The 10,063-nt window shown below is 43.4% G+C and overlaps 1 protein-coding gene across 2 annotated transcripts in view; it reads left to right on the top strand.

Moving 5' to 3' along the window:
- The first annotated feature begins 211 nt into the window (after nt 1-211).
- LOC138264668 (fibronectin type-III domain-containing protein 3a-like) overlaps nt 212-10,063 on the top strand; it is a 406,147-nt gene continuing 396,295 nt past the window's right edge. For both annotated transcript variants that reach the window (XM_069212562.1, XM_069212561.1), the window contains exon 1: nt 212-375. The gene's annotated coding sequence lies outside the window, so the exon portion shown is untranslated. The remainder of the gene's footprint in view (nt 376-10,063) is intronic.

Raw genomic sequence — 10,063 nt, 5'->3', positions numbered from 1 at the left:
GCTCATAACTCATAAGTGTGCATAACTACTTAACAATAAGAAAGAAAAGTAGTGGAATTCGGCTCCTCTTTATTTTTTGGGGGCGGAAGCTTGGGTGGCAGAATGCTCTGTAAAGCTTTGCACGTTGATCCAGACAAGTACATTCTTTCCTACTCTACTGAGAGATGTACCGCGCATGCTCTGTGCTGGGGCTGTCCCGGCGCGCGCATGTACTTTCAGATCGTATTCCATTTCCATCATGGCCGTAGAGCCCGAGTGCTTGTGAGGCGCGCACACAGATTGACAAACTTAACTTGTGCCTCGCAGAGCACGGGACGGAGAAAGGGAGGAACCAGGGCATAGAAACCGTGCTCAACGGACTGCAGGAGCGCGGAGGTAAGGAAGGGCATGAAGGGGGAGCTGAAGCCCTCCCCATGAGACCCTTTGCTAGAGAGCTGTAGAAAAAGGTCTCTGTTGGGGGAGAGGATGCTGAGGGGAGCTTAGCAGCATCTTCCACACCCGCAGATTCCTTCTGAAGGTAGTGATGAAGGCGCTGGACATCCTTGTGCGAGTTCCTGTTGCTGACAGTAGTTGTGCGCTGAGTGGAGGGGGAGGCTAGGGCTGCTGAGCTGATGCCACGTACACCGAGGCACGGCATCCGGGGAGAGACTAACTTCCACCACTAGATCTGTACCCCCAGCACAGCCCTGGGCACTCCGTCCCATTCCCTCATACCCGTTTCCCCTTGCGATCTTCCCCACTGGGCAGCGTCCTCCCCCGTCTCCTCCGCACACGCAGGCAGATACAGTAACACCCCCTCGAGTTGTGTCTGGGATGCTGTTGCCCGGAGTCACAACAAAGAGCCTTTTACAGGTGACGTCACCAGGCGCTGGGAGACCCTGCCTGCAGATTTCACCAGCCTCCCCCACATCCTCCATAGCAGCCCTGACTCCCACACTCCCCTCAGGATGGACGTCAGCCCCATTGCACCCTAGCGGAGGTAACAGCTGCCCGGGCTGGACTCCATAGTCTGCTTTACGTAACTTTCCAGGCTAGAACGCGCTTAGGGTCGACGAGCCGCGGGCCGGTTTCGAGCGGCGGGGACATGGTATATTTCTGGACCCCACGGCCTGGCTCTAGGCCCCTCATATGTGCCGTAATAAGCCGTTATTCTTTAACCCTGTACCGCAGCCCTTCCTCAGCGGACACGTCACACATCCATGCTCTGTAAACACTCCGTTTGAGCCGGGCATCGCGCTTTCCAGGTTGTTTGCTCAGGTTATTTCCGTTTCTGCAGCACGTCTCGCCTGACAAGCCGTCTCAGATCCTGCTCCAGTATGAGGAAGGGACGTCTCATTGCTAGTTGTAATCTCCTTAATAACCAGCTGGCTACTGAGGCCTATGGAGAGAGACTTTGGACAAATCACCATTTGGACTTATTTAGTCCGTCTCACTGTTATTAAAGCTATAGAAGTCTTTGGACGTGCTTACTCTTTATCAGTCCACGAATCTTATTCGCCTGTCGCAAGAATTAAAACAGTAGATAATAGCGTTATTATATTGGTCCATTTTAAGTCGATGTTAAGTGACATAACCCCATAAATCGAACGTAACAATAGTTTAAAAAATGACATGTATAAGAAATATACAATTCTCTCATCCGAACCTTTTTAAATCGGGATAATTTATTTATGATTGACTTGTTAAATCTTTCTGTCTGGGTGGGGAATTCTTTCTTGAGGGAGCTATATTTGGGCCTTTATTTGACTAACCATTATACCAGTGAAGCCTAATATTTTTTTGTGCGCCACCAAAAGAATAAACTAGTGAATTGATTGTACTTTGACTGGGCTAACAAGGCAATACCTTTCTCTTTAGACTTTTTTTTAGGTCTCGGCTAACTTGTTTTTTCTAGTTTCCTTAACTAAGTGTTCTTGAAAACAAAGCCAGTATTCGGTTAACCTTCATCTTCTTTTATAGCCTTCTTCCACAGGCTTTGCATCAAGGCACACTGCCCCTAAATAAAATGCGGACTTTGGTAAATCCACTTAAATGTTTCAGCTAAAACTGTGCAGGCATTTGTTTGTTTTAAATCATGTATATAATTGTTTCCTTATCCTCGCTCTGCCGGAATTGTTTGTTTTTCCTTGTGATTAATTTTTAGTTTTTCAGTGGTAAAACACATCCACATTGACAACGCCAATAGCTCAAGCATTGCAGAGACTGATTTGCTTTGCCAATGCATGTTCCTGCTATCGTTTTGTGTACAACATATGTTCTTACTATCGTTTTGTGTAAAGCACGAAGGAGCCAGACAATAAGACCTGAGATTTGTTAGCCATCCTTATTACTTTGTGCACATAATTTAGGTATGGCAAGAGAGAGGTATTATGATGTATGTATAGATAGTAGAAGTTGAGCCCCCCTTCAATTAGCCTCTGATTGTTTGTTTTTAGTGCTGTTAACATTTTCATCAATTCGTTTTGAGCATTCAGATAAAAGTAGTGGTCTTCCATGATGTAGGGACTTTTACTACTGCACCCACCCCAATAGGGCAATTTACATTGGCGCTGCAGAAAGGCTGCATGCAGACCAGAGAGCTCACTTTCTTTCTCAGTAAGATGAGTGTGGTGTAGAGGAATTGGCCTTCACGGATGTTAGTGATCTGCTGTATTCACTCTGTGGCTTATCCTGGTTTAGTCTTCTTCCGTTAGCTCTTCTGGGATATATGTATAATCCTTATTGTTTTTTTATTTGTTCCCATGTAGCCCAGGACAATTTTGCTTAAAGTGACTTTGCTAAATAGATACAAGGAATGTGGTGGTAGGTTTACGTGACAGTGGCGTAAACTTAGAACTGAGAACTTGCCGTTTATAGAACAGTGAACGATGATAAAACTACATGGAAAAAAAACAAATTCAGTAACAACATTTGAAAGAAATTATCTCGTGTACTCCGATATTTGTTGTGACACCAGTCATATCCAACGAAAATGCTAATATATTAAAACATCTGATGTACCATTACAAAATCTGCTATAAGTGACATTGCTGTTTCACCAGGATACAGTGTGACTGACACAACTGAACAACTCTTTAAGTTGAATGTTAAGTTTCACTCTAAGACATCCGAAAAGTACTACTCCATTGCCATCTTTTTGATGGTCTCACTCGCTCTGTTTTGGTACATTGGAGGTCGACGCTCTCAAAGTGTGTATTATATCTTGTGTGTATGTTTGCATGTACCAATTGATTCACTCTCTCACTCACCTAGTCCCTTAGCCGTTCATCTTCTGTGCACTCAGTCGTCATCATACCAATTATCCAAACTTTGCTCTAGTCCTCTTAATCTCATAATATATCTCTTTGTCTATCTGTGCACTGATTTAGCCATATAATCACTCATGTGTCCACCCATGCACCGACTAATCCAAACATTCTTTTTTCATTCACCCAACACCTACCCGCACAAATAACTGCCAAACTATTTTGACTATATCCGTTCTCGTTTACACCTTTTTGGTGAGGACTGCAGCAGAGTCCATACATTTCCTTCCTTTTGCACATTCTGTGCTCCTGATAACGCGTCCTTCTATCTTAATTGATTACACATTCGGACTCGTTTTAGGCCAATTAATCTTGTGACCCAGTGGAGAGACACCGTAGGACGAGATAACTGATCAATATGTCTAGCAATATATCAATAATGTCATCAATATTCAACACCACAATGCACTTTACTTTAGCTAGTGACATTAATCAAATTGTCGACGCAACCATGACCTTTCAGCCATGAATAACCACACCCTTTGATAGAATTTTATGAATTTGATTCCCTGTTGATTACAATCTACTAGCAAAAGTGTCAATCTCAAAACTAAGAAGCATAAGAGCATAGTCACAATATGGCAACTGTGATAAGATTTAATTAATGCAAGAATCACAAACATAAGAACATAGCACAGCGTGAACATAGATCAAAATACAGCAGGTATCATATACGTCTCAGTTCAGCATAGCGTAATGTCAGTCATATGTCTATGTACGACAGTCGAAGTGAACTGCTATCCTAACCACAGATTAGCATCAGCATGTTGGGCTTCATGCAAAATAATTTAGAACATCAGTTTAGAAAACATCTAAATATGGCCTCTATAAAAATCAGCAGTTGGTACCTAGAAAGGAAAAGCAAACAGACAAATTACAAATCGCATTGTCATAATTACCCTCCAAGGATTAGGTCAGCACACAGGATCAGTCTTCGTCTTCAGGACATCAGTTGTATCGCCATCAGTCTAACCTTGTCTAAAGGGCAGGGGACACTTCCCTCATAAGAAGGAGAAACGTAAAGGGGAGTCTATGGGTGAGGATGATTTATTAAATCTCAAAGTCACCAAACAGAGTGACAGAGTTTCTGGACAAAATCAATAGCATTCCCTACCTAGTTCTAACGACCTTTCTGTGACATGGGTTTCTATCCCTTTTTCGTAATACCTTCCCCCAAAATCCTATTGGACATTTACTATACCCCACTATCTTTAGCCTATCAAATTAAGCATTAGGTAATTCCAATTGTCACCCCTTGATAATCCATAACATTTTGATTTGTCTTCCTGATTGACACCTTCGGAGGTGGCACATCCGGATTTTACTTCACCATTTGGCACGTCTTCTCGGGTCATGAGTTTCCTTTGTCCATAGTTTGAACGTCCTTGTACATTACATTAATCTACACTTGTTACAATTTTGTATACAAACTTAAACTAAGGCACCAAGTATGCGGTCGGGAACGGAATCACAAAGATACATGCATCGCCTAAGTTTGAAGAAAAGGAACATTTGCTGGGTCATGGCCTTTTGCGAGTCAGCACACTGAAAAACAGAGAAAATGCTTTAATATGAGAGCTAGGCAGCTAAACTCCACAGCTCACGCTAATTTAAGGCCTATAAGGTTTTTCAATGCAATATTGCAAACGTTAATATAAGCTTGATTAACCATAACATTGATAATTCTACTCATTAATTGTTATTAGTTCGCATACATATTGATATAGTCATAATTCAAATGCACGTTTAAGCAAAATCACTATTATTGTCGGTTTCTATGCAGCATCGTTAAACATTGATATAAGCATTTCACTTTTAGTATGTGTAATATTTAAACTACGCTCTCTCACTCCCATGGACAAGACATTGAGATAAAAGTCAAAGTGAAAGAAAGAAAAGTGCCCTGCTAGCCCTGCTACACCTTAGCCTTTCTTTTTGGCCAGAAGCACATTTTTGAATGTTCCAAGTTGGTGGGGTGGTTCGGTGTTTTCATTTGGTGTCGCACTAGTGTCTCTATGAGTAATTGGTCACACTGGCATTACAGGAGTGGCACTTAAGACAGAAGTGGACACCATGTTTCGTGTTTTACAAAATAGTGTTTCCTTTGTCTCATACTACAGTGCATATAGGCCCATATTTATACTTTTTGACGCACAACTGCGCCAACGCAGTTGTGCGTCAAAAATTTTACCACCGGCTAACGCCATTCCAACGCGCCATGCAGGCGCCTTATTTATGGAATGACGTTAGCCGGCGCTGCGGACTGGTGTGCGTAAAAAAAAATGACTCACACCGGGCAGCGCCGGTGTATGGGAAAATGGAGGTTGGTCGTCAAAAAATGGGGCAAGTCAGGTCTGAGGCAAAATTCAGGCCTCAACCCGATTTGCGCCATTTTTCTTGACGCACAACCCCCATGGGAATGACTCCTGTCTTTGCAAAGACAGGAGTCATGCCCCCTTGCCCAATGGCCATGCCCAGGGGACTTTTGTCCCCTGGGCCTGGTAATTGGGCATAGTGGCATGTAGGGGGGCCCAAATCAGGCCCCCCTATGCCACAAAAAAAATACGAAAAAAAATACTTACCAGAACTTACCTCAACTTCCCTGGGATGGGTCCCTCCATCCTTGGGTGTCCTCCTGGGGTGGGCAAGGGTGGCAGGGGGTGTCTCTGGGGGTATGGGAGGGCACCTCTGGGCTCCTTCTCAGCCCACAGGTCCCTTAACGCCTGCCCTGACCCAGGTGTTAAAAAACGGCGCCCATCAGGCTTTGAGTCGTTTTTTAAGGCCTGCCCCCTCCTGTGCGTCAAAATGACATCACAGTATAAATATGGGGCACAGGCCTTGAAGTCATTTTTTGGAAGGGAACGCCTACCTTGCATATAATTAACGCAAGGCTGGTTCCCCCTTCCAAAAAATGGCGCACATGGTGGAACTTTGACGCCCGCTGCATCGGACGTCAAAGTATAAATATGGGGCAGGGTTTGCGCCGATTGTGCGTCAAATTTTGACGCACATTCGGCGCAAACAGTATGCCCCATAGTTTTACGCAAAGCACATTAATCATTTGTTTATTTCTGTGAATTAAGTAACTCTCTTGAAATAGTGACTCTTTGCCCAATAGCAGTCATTCGGAAAAGTTTAACATTGGGTTTCCTTCATTTTAATAAAAACAACATGTTATTTTATATTGGTTGCAGTGAAATCATCTTTATTTTATCAACATTGTATTATTCCAAGGCAATTAGCTAATTATATATGTGTACAGTCTCATAAGAGAAGGCAATTTCTGTACTGTTTGAGCACTACGTTGGCCCATGCTAATCTCCGTTTCTCTAGATCTGGCGTTAGCCAAAACGTTTTTGATTTTATTACAATTATATGTTTGCTTTACTTCATTAAAGGGGCTTTCAGCCAACCCTCTTTATCCAGTGGTCCGCTGTTGTCATACTAATTGTTCTTTTTCTCACTACTGCAAATAACATGGGGCAATGGCTAAGACCACTTAAGCCTTTGGGCTACCTTAACTGTGAGTGACAGCATTCTGCGCTTTCACAATAGTCACACCTGCACAAAGTACACTTCTATGAGTGGATGGACTACAACGACTGTGTGTAGTTTTTGAGATCCAAAATATTGTTTGTGTATTGTTGGGGGCACAGCAGCCCCCACAAGTTTTACCAAAACCATGATAAAAACAAGCATTGACAAGGCTAAAAGGGTAGGTAACTTCAACCCTGTTGACTTTGCTGATGCTTTTTCTTTTGTAATAATTAACTTGAGTCCCTGTCAAGGATGTATCTTGATGAAGCACATCGGAGCTGGTTGTTTGCATTTTTTGCCAGCTCTCATCCCATAGTCATCCAGCCTACATGCATTCCTTCTTGATTTGCATGTTTTCTGTCTGGCTTTGACTTGAAAGCTGACCATTCATTCCTATGCATTCTGTGTTGGAAGGAGTATAGGTTTTCCTCTTCCCTGTCTAATCTGACATCCTTAACTTACTTTCACTGTTGTTTGTGTTTGTATGTACCAAATTCACATACAGACAACAGAGTTTACGCTTGCTCTTATGGTAGATGCAAATATGCCAAACCGGTTTAACATACACATTGGGAGCTTGGCTAAAACCATGATTTTGTTATCTAGCTAACCAGACAATGCAAGATGTCTGGTTGCAAAATACCTTTTGTTGTTTTACTAAGAACAACTGTCACTGTAATCTGCTTATATCTTAATTGTTTTCCTTGTTCCAACTTGTACAGCTTGTATTAGTCTCTTTCCTGATCTATAGCCTCATTACCATCTATTTGATTGGCTGGCTTTGATTCTTTCATTGCTCACTTTTAAGCAACTACTTTTTTTTTTGTCTACGCGCTCCATGAGAGTGCATGTGTTTTTCAAAGTCTCTCCCTGTGTTTTTCTCTCCCTGCCCAATTACTCCACCTACCCCCAAGTTTGTACTACCTCATACTGCAAGTTCTCTCTTGTGTCCCACCCAAACTCCTGTCTACAGTACAGTGTGTTGCTCTCCGTCATGTGCTGCTTTTCACTTCCCTTGCCTCCTCCCCATTACTTTCCCTACGCCTACTTCCCTGTTGCTATCCATGCCCACCGTGTTTTTAAAAACATTTCTTATTAATTTATTTTGTGAGGAGGGCCAGGCAGCAAACAAAAACATGCTTTCAAGCTTCTGTTTTTAATTTTTTTTTTATTGTTCCACCTTGGTTCAATAAATACATTAAAAAAATGTAATAATTTTGTAGGATTGCATGGGTAAAGATGTTTGCACTTTCTACAAAATGACACATTTGCTTCACCCAACCTTCCTTTTTTTTAATCTTTTTATGAATTTACCAAAGCCAATGCGACCCTAAGGCAAACCTATTACCTTTGCTAATGCTTGATTTTTTAAAATTTGTAAATAACTTGGAAATCAAACCCGTGTACAAATTAGACTTCAGAATAATAGTAATAAATATATATTACCCAGTGGCCATCGCCAATGGGTAGTTATAGTTAGGTCAGCTTCCCCATGGGACAAGAGTTTATTGTGTTGCTAATACCTTTAGCACTGTCTGACGGATCTCCAAGAAATTTTTCCAAAAGGTGCAGCTCTTTGACAAGTTAGTTCCTGGAAAGTTTCGGGGGGATCGGTTAAGCAGGGATTTTTATTTTGTTTAATTTCTTTATTTTGAAAAAAGGGATCTCAAAACGCAAAATCCCCATGCATTTTTCATAGACTTCTTTAGCCAAGCTACAGCAAAAACTGCTGAATGTAATTACACCAAATTTGGCAGGAAGCTAGAGCTTGGTCCGCAGATTGTGCTTTTTGTGGTTTGGAGTAAATCCGTTGAGTAGTTTTTGAGAAATAGAGGTAAAAATAATTGTGTGTCTGGACCTGACGGTCTGTGAGAGGCTTGAGAGACTCAGAAAGTAGCATCAATTTAAAAATAGAGTGTTCTCATTGGCTCAGGGAGCTTTAGTTACCTTGTGCCATCTCGCTCCAGTGGGAGTCAGACTTCTGGGGGAGCCAGCACTCCGATTGGCTGTCGGCAACATAAAAAAAAATTTTGTGACCATCCATTACAGGACTCCGAGACCTAGTTCATTGTCCTGAAGTAAAAGATTAAAGTGAAGGTGATTGGAGCCACGTGCCCCCCTCCCAGAGCCATGACCGGCCTCAGGGAGCACATCCCAGGGCAGAAATAAATGTATTGAGGGGGCCATGCAGCCCCCCTCATTGAGCAATCCAAGTGCCCAGGGAGCCCAACCCCAGAGCAGAAACTTCTAAAACGGGCCGGGGGCTGTATTGCTCACCCTAGGGCTGACATTTTTCAAAATGGGGAGGAAGGCCATGCCCCAAGCCTCTCAAGGTCCCCGTCAGCCCACCCTTGTGGCTGAAGTTATTCAAAATGGGGAGGGGATGCACTGCCTTCCGCATTTAGCCATAGGAATTCACATCTCCCTCTCTGTGAGAGCAGTATTTCTCTGTTTCCTTGCTTATGTCTCAGCGGGCAGGGAAACAGAGGAAACCTCTGTTCGCAGTGCGGGTGATCCGTTTACAGCTCGCCCTTACTGCGAGCGGACTGTTTGCTCTGACATGGCGGCAGCTGTCAACGCTGTGTCCTGGGGGTGGACACCCCAGAGCAAAGCAGGAGCTTTTTTTTAATTTCTGACCTGAGGAGGTGGTGGTCCCCTTGGCTGCGGGGGTGCCAGACAGCCCCCCGCATTGCATTTAGTTGAAGTCCTAGGGAGGTGGTGGTCCCTGTGCTGGGCGCCCCTCCCACCTGCATTCAAAATATGAATGCCCCCGGGACCTGGCCCACCTGGTGGCTGCAATTGAAGCAAGTGCAGGAGCCCACACTCGTTTCTCAAAATTTTTCACCCTATCCGTGGATCTGCCGCGACTCATGGCAACATGAAAAAAAAATGTTTTTTTGTTTTGGGAGGTCTCTCTGGGACCCACGCACTAGAGCTGAGGGGTCCAGTTGTCCCTACCCAGCCTCCTTTGTTTTTTCACACCTTTTTTTCTCTAGATCAGCTGAAGCACAGTCCCAAGATGGCTGCCAGTATTTCCTTGTTGAAGTGTTGGTGGTCAACCAGATCTCAGCATGAGATCGGAGGGTTCACGCAGCATTCGTGCCCCAATATATATAAATTCGAATTGTCTTTCATTCCTGAAAAAATAATGACCGGATTTTCACCAAATAACAAAAGGTGCGCTTTCTGGACCAAGCAATACCTTTCTGCCAAATTTGGTA

The sequence above is a fragment of the Pleurodeles waltl genome, chromosome 2_1 (assembly GCF_031143425.1).
Source record: "Pleurodeles waltl isolate 20211129_DDA chromosome 2_1, aPleWal1.hap1.20221129, whole genome shotgun sequence".
In the NCBI taxonomy this organism is placed as follows: Eukaryota; Metazoa; Chordata; class Amphibia; order Caudata; family Salamandridae; genus Pleurodeles; species Pleurodeles waltl.
This window is presented reverse-complemented; position numbering and strand designations above follow the sequence as displayed.